The sequence below is a fragment of the Triturus cristatus genome, chromosome 12 (genome assembly GCF_964204655.1).
Source record: "Triturus cristatus chromosome 12, aTriCri1.1, whole genome shotgun sequence".
NCBI lineage: Eukaryota > Metazoa > Chordata > Amphibia > Caudata > Salamandridae > Triturus > Triturus cristatus.
In genome coordinates, this window is record NC_140595.1 from 39,716,448 (window position 1) to 39,728,631 (window position 12,184).

Here is a 12,184-nt window from a genome sequence, read left to right on the forward strand (position 1 = left end):
CGCTTCTCCCTTCACTCATCGCAATTTTACAAGTACCTCCAGCTGCGCCACACCATACGCACCTATACTCCTCTGGATGTTCGGTTGCTGGACCATAGTCCCCCGGAAGCTCAGGTCCTGCTGGGTAACCTAGGGAGGGGGGGTATTTCCCGTATACACCGTTCTCTTATTAACAATACCCCCGCGGTTCAGGACGGCTTGAGGGGCAGATGGGAGGGGTGGGTGGGACCCCTGGACGAGGTGGACTGGCGGGACGCCCTTATGGCACCCCGGCTGGTGACGGCCTCAGCCAAGCTACGGCTGGATTCAAATATACTATCTCCACACGGCATACCTCACACCGGCGCGTCTACGCCGTGCGGGCCTCTCAGCTGACGCATCTTGCCCCCGCTGTGGTTTTGACCCGGCCGACTTCATCCATATGGTGTGGTCCTGTCCGGATCTTGGGGATTACTGGAGGGACATAGAGGCTGATCTCACGGAGGTCTTGGGTTGGGAAGTGCCACATAATCCTAGACACGCCCTGCTGGGCATCACTGACGGTCTACAGGGTACCCGCGCAGAGAAGCTGTTCCTTATGACAGCGTTAATGGTGGCAAAACGGGATATTGCAGCGGCATGGAAACACCCACAACCGCCTACCTTGGCCAAATGGAGTGCTGGTGTGGACTGGTGCGCGGCCCAGGAACGGACTCTCTACCAGGCGAGGGGCTGCCCCAAGAAATATCGTAGAGTATGGGGGAAATGGTTGGGCAATGTATTCTGATTGGGTGTTTTGGGGGGTAGGGGCGGGGGGTGGGGCTTTGGGTGGGGACGGGTGGGGAGTGATCTCAATCCGTGCGTTTGTACAGTGGTGGCTTGTCAGGCTCAACGTTTCTTATTGTGTTTTTACAAAACCTAATAAAACTTGTTTATCAAAAAAAAGTAACGTATAGTTTCTTACCTGTCGTTGTAGTTTTGCAGCTTGAAGACTTTCTGGATTCACTATGCTGTGCATTATTCCGCCATCTTGTGATTGGGTCTGGAATCGTAGTATTTTCGCTCTCTCTTTTTTTTTCATGGCCCAGGTGGGCAGCGACGTCCCACCATTTGCTGTCCTTCGTGACGTCGGCGTACTTCCTGCGGAAGCTCCCACCTTTGCTGCAAAACTACACCGACAGGGAAGAAACTATACGTTTTGCAGCGTGAATCTTTCTGGATTCACTATGCTGTGCATAGACTTAGTAGCGGTTTGTCCTTATTGCGGTGGCTGGGTCGAAGATGAGCATTGGTTACTGAAAATGTGTCGTAAGACCTTCTGTCCCACTTGCGCCTCCTTGTTCATTTTTATATCTACACAGTAGTGCTTAGTGAACGTATGCACTGAAGACCATGTTGCTGCTTGGCAAATATCTTGGATAGGTGGGTTCGCTAGAAACGCAATTGTTGCTCCTTTCTTCCTTGTTGAGTGAGCTTGAGCTGCTCCTTGCAACTGTTGTCCTGCCTGCTTGTGGCAGAGTTTAATTGTCTGCGCAATCCATCGTGCAATGGTATTCTTGGTGACTGGTCGTCCCAGAAAACTGCTGCTAAAGAAGACAAAGAACGGTTTTGTTTTCCTGCACTCCTTTGTCCTCTCTATATAGTGCATTACAGTCCTTCTGGCGTCTAGTGTGTGTAGAGCCCTTTCTGTTCTTGTGATCGGTTATGGGAAAAAACTTGGTATTTGGATTGTTTGGTTAATATGGAACCAGGACACCACCTTTGGCATGAAGTGTGGGTCCGTCCTCATTACAATCCTGTCCTTGTGTATTTGTAAGTAGGGCTCTTGGAGTGTCAGCGCTTGCAACTCACTTACTCTTCGTAGTGACGTGATAGCCACTAAGAATGCTTGCTGTCTTTAGCGTGAGCATGTGCAGTGTAGCCTTGTGAATAGGTTTAAAGGGTGCCTTCATCAATTAAGTTAGCACTATGTTGAGGTTCCATGCTGGTGCTTGCATTCTCTTTGGGGGTGCGATACTCTTCGCCACTTCCAAGAATCTCTTCACCACTTGAGGTGAAGAAACCTTTCCCCATTTCTCCTCTTGTGTAGGCCACTACTGCAGCCAAGTGAACCCTCAGAGATGTGTAGCTTAATCCGCTTTGTAGAAGGTGCGTCAAGTACTTTAGTAAGGTGGATTCCCTTGTGACCTTCCATTGTAGTTTCTCCTTGATGCACCATTGGGAGAACCTTTTCCATTTTGCTATGTAGCACTTTCTTGTGGTAGGTCTCCTTGCCTCCCTGACTACTTCCATAGTACTTGCTGGTAGTTTTAGGTGCGCACAAATTCTAGGTCTTCAGGAGCCATGCTGCTAGGCTGAGACCCTCTGGTTCTGGGTGAAGCACCCTTCCGTTCTGCATTGTTAACAGGTCCCTTCTTCTTGGGAACCTGTGTGCTGGTTCTTATGCCATTTCCACTAACTGTGAGAACAAGGATTGCCTGGCCCACTGCGGTGCTATCAGTATTAATATCATGTTGCTGATTCTGCATTTGCGGAGTACCCTGTGTATCAGTGATATCGGGGGGAAAAGCGTATGCAAATTTCTTTGACCAACTTATCCATAGCGCGTGCCCTTGGGACCTGTGGTCTGGTTGTCTGGATGCGAAGTGTTGGCATTTTGCATGCTGGTGTTGCAAATAGGTCTATTTGTGGAGTACCCCATTTCTGAAAAAGCTTCTTTATTTCCTGCTGGTTGAGCTCCCATCCATGGTCTACTTCCACATTGTCCTTCCCCAGGAGATGTATTGCTAGTAGGTCTATTTTTAGTGGGATGGCCCATCTCCATATTTCTTGTGCTAGCCCTGATAGTGCCACTGATTGTGTTCCTCCTTGTTTGTTGATGTAGAACATGGTGGTTGTGTTGTCTGTTTGGACCAACACCCGGTTTCAGTACAGCTCTTTCTGAAAGGCATTTAAAGCTTGGAACACAGGTAGATGATGTGTCTGACCGCATCTTGCTGCGACCATAGACCCCTCACCTTGAGCTTGTTCATGTGTGCGCCCCACCCCAGCTGGGAGGCGTCCGTTGTGATGGTCACTGTTGGAGTTAGTTGTGTGAATGGTTTCCCCTGTGATCTGTTTTACTTGTTCCACCACGCTATTTCCTGCTGCACTGCGTGTGTGACAACCACAAGATCTTCCCAACTCCCTGTAGCCTGTGGCCATTGCTGCTAGATCCATTCCTGAAATGGTCTCATGTGTAGTCGGATATTTGGGACTAGGTGCATGCATGAAGCCATCATCCCCATTAGCTTGCTCACCTTCCTCACTGTCAGAACTTGCCCCTTGTGGTAAGGACGTGTTTCCTTCAGTATTGCCAATGTTCTCTTCCTGCTGGGGAACACTTTGGCCTGTATGGTGTTGATCTCGGCCCCTAAAAATATCTTGATCTGCTCCGGTTGACTATTTTTCCCAATGAATTGAGTGTTTATACGACCTGCTGGATGTGCTCTTTGCAGAGGTTGTACGAGCTTGCCTTTACGAGCCAGTCGTCGAGGTAGGGGTATACCTGTATTCCTCGCCTTCGTAGGTGTGCTGCGATAGCTGCTAGGCATTTTGTAAACACTCTTGGTGCGGATTTCAGGCCGAATGCTAGTACTGTGAGTGGATTTGGTTGATCACAAACCTTAGCAGGTGCTTGTGTCTGTGGTTGATGGGGATGTGTAAGTATGCGCCCATTAAATCTATAGTAGCCATGAAGTCCCCTTGCTGTATTTGTGGTATTACCTCTTGTAGGGAAGTCTTCTTGAACCTTTGAGTTCTTATGAATTTGTTCAGGAACTTTAGATCTAGGATAGGTCTTAGTGTTCCGTCCACCTTTGTCACCAGGAAGTAAGTTGAGTAAACCCCTTTGTTCCTTTGGTTTTGCGGTACCACCTCTATTGCCTCCTTGCTGATCAGTTCTTGCACCTCTAGGTGCGAGAGCTCCTTTGCTGAGTGTGCCTTGCTTCTTGGTTTTCTAACTCTATACAGTATCCGTATTGGATGATGTTTAGTATCCATTTGTCCAATGTGACCTTCCTCCATTCCTGGATAAAGTCTCTTTTTCTTCTCCCTACCGGTGTTGAGTGTTCGAGGTACTGCTTGTCGTTGAATGTTCGGCTGCAGTTCTTTATGTCTTTCCGCCCATCCCGAGGTGTTGCTAGGGTGGGGGCCTGTTCCATGGTGGAGTCACTTGGTTGAGGGCTGCTGGCCTCCTCTTTGTGTTTGTCTTCTTCCGTTTCCGCGCCCTCGAAAGGACTGTACCCGGGGCTGGTACTGCCAGTTCTGCTGCTGCTGTCCCTGCTGCTGCTGGCCTTGGTTGTTACCTTGGTAGCCTTGCTGGAACGTTTGGTGCGACGTGGTAGGCACGTTGCCTCCTCTACCACCCGGCCTTCTCGTAGGTGAGCCTCTTCTCATTCCTCTGAACTGCAACGCTCCCATGGACGTTGCTGTTTCGTTGTCCTTCTTGAGCTGCGTCAACTTGTCATCAACTGGCGTGCCGAACAGTTGCTCTCCATTATTTAGAATGTTGCTTTGCACCTCTGGCTTGAATCCTGAAATTCTGAGCCATGCGTGCCTTCTCTCGGTCACTCCTATCATCATTAGCCTGCTCGATATTTCTGCAGCATCCAATGCCGATTTTAGGCATGTGTTCGCCATGTTCTTCCCTTCTTCTACCATGTGTGCTGCTCTTTGTTGTTACTGGTCTGGTAGATGCTTTAGGAGCTGCCCCACTTCTTCCCACTGTTATGCATGCCTGTTGATCAGGGCGTTGGAGTTTGCGATGGCCCTCTTCCTAGCTGTACCTGCAATTATGAAGTCGGCTGGCACTGACCCTTGGATGTATGCAGGGTCCTTTCAAGAATGTTTGTACTTCTTCTCAGTGTCACAGCTTTGCATACTGCTGGCTCCTTAAAGGCCTCTCTTTCTTGATCCAGCACACTAGGGAGCATGGGCAGGAATTGGCTCCTAGTTTGAGGCAGTAGAGTCTCCAAGAGGAAACATGCCTTGGGCTTCTCCTCCTCCATTTTCACTCCATAAGTCTGTGCAGCCTTCTGTACGACCATGTTGTAGACCCCTATTTCGTCTGGCGGCGTGGGCCTTGAAGTGTAAGTGTCTACCCCTTCTTCCGGCAATTCGGTGGCGAGATCTTGCCATTCCATGTCTTGTGCCTCCGAGGATGTCGCGTCCCGGTAGGATTGCAGATCTTAGCCGCCTTCTCCCTCGAAATAGTAGTCTTCGTCTCCCATTTCCTCGACTGGTTGGGGCGTTTTCAGCGGTTCTGCGTCCTCGTCGTCCCTTTCGGCTTCGAGCGCGAGTTTCGGCGGGATGGTGTATTGGCTCATCTACTCGAAGTCCTTTTTCCTCTGCAGGATGCTCGCCATTTCGGCCTCAAGCCTCCTCTTCTTCTTCCCCCTCTCCATCTCGGCGGAATGTTCGGCGTCGAGAGTTGGAGCGCTTCTTTTCGGGGCTGTCGACGATGCGGGCTTTTCTTTCTTTGGCGCCGAGGTGTCCTTTTCGAGAGCAACCTTCGACAATCTTTGCTTTTCGAGGACTTTCTCCGATTGGGAGTCCTTTTCGAAGGATCCGCTCCCTGGTAGCTATTGCTTTCGCCGAGTGTTTCGGCGGCAGAGCTCCCTTCGAGGACTTCGCTTCACTTCTACGAGTGTCGCTCGGGGCTTTAGCTTCACCCTTTCGAGGGTCGCTCGAGTGTTTAGGGGTCGACGACTCCCTTACCTCCTTCGACGTCTTCTTTTGGACCCAGACGACCGTGCAGTCCTCCGGTCCTTCGGCGATGTTGTCCTCCTTTCCACTGGAGAGGCCCAAGTCTCGGAGCGATGGTGGTGGCCCCTGCCCCTGCATACTGTGGTTCGCACTTCTCTGCTTCTCCTTTACTCTGAGGGTCTTGGGTGTTAACGCCGAGCACGCGTTGCAGTCTTCGCTGCTGTGGTCGAGCGGCAGGCAGAGGTTGCAGACTGGATGTTGATCCTTCTGGGCGTGCTTGTGGTGGCAATTGGTGCAAAATTTGAACTGTGTCTTGTCCATCCCTGCGCTCAGGAAGCCCCCTGCGAGCGCATTGTCTGTCGAACGTCGAGGTTTTGGTCTTAAGCCTTCTTCCTCGTCGCTCCGGTTACCTGACCTGTAATCCGGTGTAACTGAAAAGTTGATTTTCTGTGATTTTCCTTTATTCCTCTTCCAAAACTCTGGAACTCTTCAGCAACGATCCAGACCCAACGACAGAAAAAAGAATCTGAAGATGGCAACCAAAGGTGGGAGCTTCTGCAGGAAGCTCGCCGACGTCACAAAGGACACCAAATGGTGGTACGTCACCGGCCACCTGGGCCACGAAAAAAATAAAATAAAAGAGAAAATACTATGGTTCCGGACCCAACCACAAGATGGCCGAATAATGCGCAGCATAGTGAATCCAGAAAGATTCACGCTGAAAAACTATTAAGCCCAAAAGGTTATTCTTCTGCTAACCCTGAAAGCTGAAGCAGGTTTCCAAGTGACCATAAACCCCAAATTAAGAAAAAGGTCATGACGATTTTTGTTGGCTGTCTAGTGTAGATCTGCATCACTTGCCATAGTCTAAATCAATTTGACTCATCTTTTCTATGTGCAACTGGTTGCTCTGCCCCAATAGCCTTTAATCTACTTCATGTTGCCACTACACAAAATAAAAGGCAACACTTTTGAGGTTAGGTTAACAAAAGCACAATTGCTAATTTAAAATATATATACAAGTCAGCAATTTCAGCAGACTTTGTTTTATCATTCATAGATTCACTTGCGACAACCTCCTGTTGAGGCGGTTTCAACCGTGATTTACACACTCTTAAAAGGCAACAGTTGACAGAGCCCTCGTCGACAAGAAACTTGTGTGGACTATGTGGTCATGGAGGGTGCATATCACAAACCTGAACATTTCATACGCATGACACTAGACATTGGAGTGTCTTCTCTATACCACTGTTAACAAGGGTGTCAAAGAGGATTCTACATGACAAACCAAAGAGCTTAGAAAGGCTCAACGCTTATTTGTAAACTATGGGCCCATTCGAACAGTTTTTCCACATTAAAGCAATATGGATAAGCATCCTGCGTTAACCTTTATTAAAAGAAATCTCAAACTACTGCTTTGCTATGAAACTTCCCAAAGGAAGGGAAGCAACCGCCTACAAATCTATCTACACATTTTCAATATATTCTATCTTGACTGAGACCCCAGGGTTGAACCCCTGGAAGTGAGAACATGATGAGGGATGTCTTTGGGTAATGTTTAATCTCTGTTCTTTCGTCGAGCAGGCCCTCTCAATGGATGGGTCTACTACTCTACTTACAGTGTATTAGCTGAGATCCCCTGAAAAAGAAAGGAAAATGCTACTTACCAGTATGTATCTGTTCTTGGCATGTAGAACTGTAGAGTCATATGCTTGTGCATAGATCGCCATCTAGTGTTGGGTCCGGATGTTTACACTTTGTTTTTCTTCGAATAAATCTTTCCAGTCACGAGGTCCTCATTTAGGTAACAGTGCGCATGGACATCGACTCCATTATTAGATTGTTTTCCCACAGAAGGTGATAATGGAGCCAGTAAGAATAGTTAGAAGGAGATGTCCATGAATGTATGTACCTAAGTAAGATGTAGCTGCAACAGGTATAGGTACCCGGGTGGGCGCGTACGACTACAGCTCTACATGCCAAGAACGGATGCATACTGGTAAGTAGCATTTTCCGTTCAAGGCATCTGAACTGTAGATCATATGCTTGTACATAGACTATACAGCAGTTATCTCCCAAAGCGATGGTTAACCTGTAGCTGTTGCAGTAGTCTGAAATAGTGTACGTAAAACTGTCTGGCCTACTCTAGCTTGTTGTGCTGCTAACACACCCACTGAATAGTGTGTTGTGAATGTGTGAGGAGTAGACCATGTTGCAGCATTGCATATGTCTATGGGTATATGCCCTAGGAATGCCATATAAGCCCCCAGTTTACGTGTAGAGTGCGCTCTAGGGGAAACTGGTAATGTTCGTTTAGCCTTTGCATAACATATCTGAATATACTTAACAATCCATCGTGCAATACCTGATTTTGATATGGCATTGCCCTTGTGTGATGGAGCAAAGGCTACAAAACGTTGATTGGTGTTACGGAAAGATTTTGTCATTTGAATGTAATACAGCAATGCTCGTTTGACATCTAGTGTGTGCAGAGCACCTTCTGTCACTGAATCTGGCTGAGGGAAGAAAGCCGGTAACTCAACTGATTGACGTGAAAGGCAGAAATTACTTTAGGAAGGAATTTAGGGTTGGTTCGAAGAACTACTTTGTTTTGGTGCATCTGCAAAAAAGGTTCTTCTATGGTTAATGCTTGTATCTCACTGACTCTTCTGAGTGATGTGATACAACTAGAAAAGCCACTTTCCAAGTAAGAAATTGAAGTTCACATCTGTGCAATGGTTGAAAGGGTGGACCCATCAGTCTGGTGAGAACAATATTGAGATTCCACACTGGGGCAGGTAGACGTCTTGGAGGAATGACTCTTTTGAGTCCCTCCATAAATGCTTTAATGACAGGTACTCGAAAAAGAGACAGATGCTGTCTATTCTGGAGTCATGCCAGCATTGCAGCAAGATGTAAGCGGATAGATGTGTATGCTAAATTGGAACATTGTAGATGTAACAAATAGCATACAATGTTTAGCAGCGAAGCATGAAGTGGGCCAAACTGCTTCCACTTGGCTGCATAGCGGGCTCTTGTGGTACGACGCCTAGCTTCCTTGATGATATTGATACAGTTTGGCGGTAGATTTAGATAGCCAAACTCTAGGACTCCATGTGCCAGATCGCTAGATTGAGTTGACTGGGATCTGGGTGTCTTATCTCGCCATGGCTCTGGGTGAGGAGACAGGGAGAGGAGACAGGGTGAAAGACGTAGTTTTTTATGAGGAACTACTGAGAGTTCCAATAGCGTTGTGAACCATGGTTGACGTGCCCATGTGGGAGCAACTAGGATTAGCGTCAGGGACGTTTGAGTTTCCGAACCACTAATGGAATGAGTGGGAGAGGCGGAAAAGCGTAAGCAAATATCCCTTACCAATTCATCCATAGTGCATTGCCTTTGGACAATGGGTGTGGATACCTGGACGCGAAGTTTGGGCATTTTGCATTTAGATGCATGGCGGACAGGTCTATGTTTGGGAAGCCCCACATCTGGAAGAATGGGAGGAGGACTTGAGGATGTAGTTCCCATTCGTGGATCTGTTGTGTCTGGCGACTTAATAGATCTGCCATCTGACTGTCCACTCCTAGGAGGTGTTCTGCCAGGAGATAGATTTTGTGATGAATGGTCCACCACAGATTTCCTGTGCTAGCTGGGACAGTTGGAGGGAGTGTGACCCCCAGTTTTTGAATGTAGTATATGGCTGTCTTGTTGCGGTACAAATTAGTACGGCTTTGTGTACTAACTGAACTTGAAATGCTTTGAGAGCCAAAAAAATCGCTAGGAGCTCTAGGTGACTGATGTGAAGCTGTTTCTGTTGGGGGCTCCATATGACTTGAATTGTGTGGTTTTGGAGATGTGCTCCCCAACCTGTTAGTGATGCATCTGTTGTCAGTACTATCTGTGGAACCAGGTCGCTGAAGGGTCGCCCTTTTAACAGGTTTTGTGTGTTCCACCACTGCAGAGAGCGATGGGTGCGGACATCTACCAACACTAGATCTGATAACTGACCCGGAGCCTGGTTCCACTGACGTGCTAAGCATTCCTGCAGGGGACGCATCTGAAGTCTTGCGTAGGGATCTATGGAAATGCAAGACGCCATCATTCCTAGTGATTGCATGAACACTCGAGCTGGTAAGGAGATTTGAGGCTTAAACTTAGTCAGTACGTTCTGAAACGTCCTGAGTCTGGCTGGAGTTGGATATGCTACAGCTTTGCGTGTGTCTATGGTAGCCCCTAGATAGTCTTGAGACATGGAGGGTTGGAGATGGGATTTGGCCTGGTTTATTGTGAACCCTAGTTGGTGAAGGAGGTGCACAGTTTTCTCTGTGTGTCGTAGGCAACTGTTGTGTGAACTGGTCTTCATAAGCCAGTCGTCTAAGTAGGAGAAGACGTGAACATGTCTCCTCAGGTGGGCTGCGACTAGTGCCAAGCATTTTGTGAAAACCCTGTTAGCAGTTGTCACTCCGAAGGGTAGGACTTTGAATTGATAATGTTGGCCTGCTACCAAAAACCAGAGGTATTTGCGGTGGGCAGGGTGTATTGGTATATGAAAATAAGAGTCCTTTAGATCCAGAGTGGATAGAAAGTCGTCGTGTTGAAGGAGAGGAAGCACTTGTTGTAGTGTCACCATGTGAAAATGGTCTGATTGAATGTAGAGATTAAGTTCACTGAGGTCCATTATGGGCCAGAGTGAGCTGTCCATTTTGGGAATTAGAGAGTAGAGGGAGTACACTTCTGTTCCTTGACATTGGAAAGGGACTGGTTCTATCACACCCTTTTGCGATAACGAAAGAACTTCTTGGTTTAGAAGCGTAAGATGTTCTTGTGACAGGAGGTGTGACCTTAGAGGAACATTGGGTGGAGTGCTTGTAAGTTACAGGCAATAACCAGATTGGATAATTTGTACAACCATTTGTCGGATGTAATGGTATTCCAAATTGGTAGAAATTGTGAGAGATGTCCACCGACAGAAGTGGAATGGTCGGGGGTATGGAAAATAAGTCATTGTTTGTTGTTGTTGGTGGGGGAGGTGCGTGTTGAATAACCTCGACCTCTTCCCCTGCCGTTATTTCCCCTATATCCTCCTCGAAAATAACCTCTTTAAGAGGCCGACGGATTGTTGCCCTTGTAAGAGGAGGAGGCATTGTCTGTAGAGATGTTTATGGAGCCACCCCTGTGGAATGAGAGGCGAAATGAATGGAGAACTCTTGTCATATTAAATGAACTTGTAGCGTGCCAGCTCACTCCCAAAGGAGTAGCCAGGCGCAATTATATAAATGGTGTTCAGATGGCACCCTGAAAGAGACCGCAGGCAGGGCATGCTGCAAACTAATCTAAACCGACCAGGTTTTCAGCATCATCTTAAAATTCCCAAATTAGAATTGATTCACATATTAACAGGAAGTTTATTCCAGGCCAGGCTGCTAAGCAGGTAAAGACTGATATCCTGTTCTGGCTTGAAGTATGTCGGGGTCTAAGATATAAGCAAGAGTAGCAAGGTGGGTGGGTGGGGAGGTAGTGGAATGGGTCTTCCATGTTAGGGTGGTGCTCTAGGGAACCATGAATTCAAGTCCTTATATGGCTCATGCCTTGATGCTCCATTCACATTGGGAATGCCTGTGATGTCAAGGATGTTTGGAACAAAACTGGTACAAGTGACACAGCCTCTAGGTTTAACCTGATAGGCAGCTTGCCCTCTGTAGTTTGTCAGGGCAAGAGGGCATTTTTATGTTGAATGAGTTTGTAGTAAGATGAAGTACTTTGAGGTTTTCCTTCAAAACCACAGCACTTTTTGCACCAAAATGTTTAAAAGAGCAAACATTTGTTGTTTCACTTTGTATATTTAATTTTCTTCACCTAATCTCTTTTTAAAGGATTATATATGAAAGGCACCTGGAGGAACTGGGTTGTTCTAATGACCATTCAATGCACTTCAAATTAGCTAGTCAAACACAGCAACAAAAAGCACCATAAATTACAGCGAGTGGAGCAGAAAACGATCAGCCAATAGACCAGTATTGAAGTCGAAGAGCACTAACACTGGAACCTTTAAAAAGATACCTAGTAGAGGTCGTTATTTCTTTCATGGAGCACGATGCAGCAGACAATGCTAATCTAACATAAAGGGAACAGAGCCAGACTTCTACTTGGAACGATCATCACTCCCATTGGTACTCCAATTTCAGAGCTGGAGTCAACAAGCCACTTGCTATCATAGAAAAGGACATATGGCCATGTATGGGCCAAGGAACTCGTGCTGAAGAACTTCTATAATGCTGGTTTTACATTTGACATACGTACAATAGATCTCTGGTGTGCCTAGATAAGCCGCGCAATCTCATGATTGTTCTCCAAAGGCATGTACTGAAGAGAAACTGTTTAGAACTGGCAACATCATGTTCCATCACGATACCTGAACAAACAGCATGCATAACTGCAAACATGTTTTATACGCACA

General features: G+C 47.2%; 1 protein-coding gene across 2 annotated transcripts in view; it reads right to left on the reverse strand.

The window, feature by feature from the left end:
- ELL (elongation factor for RNA polymerase II) overlaps positions 1-12,184 on the reverse strand; it is a 225,870-nt gene that overhangs the window by 65,936 nt on the left and 147,750 nt on the right. The window lies entirely within an intron of this gene.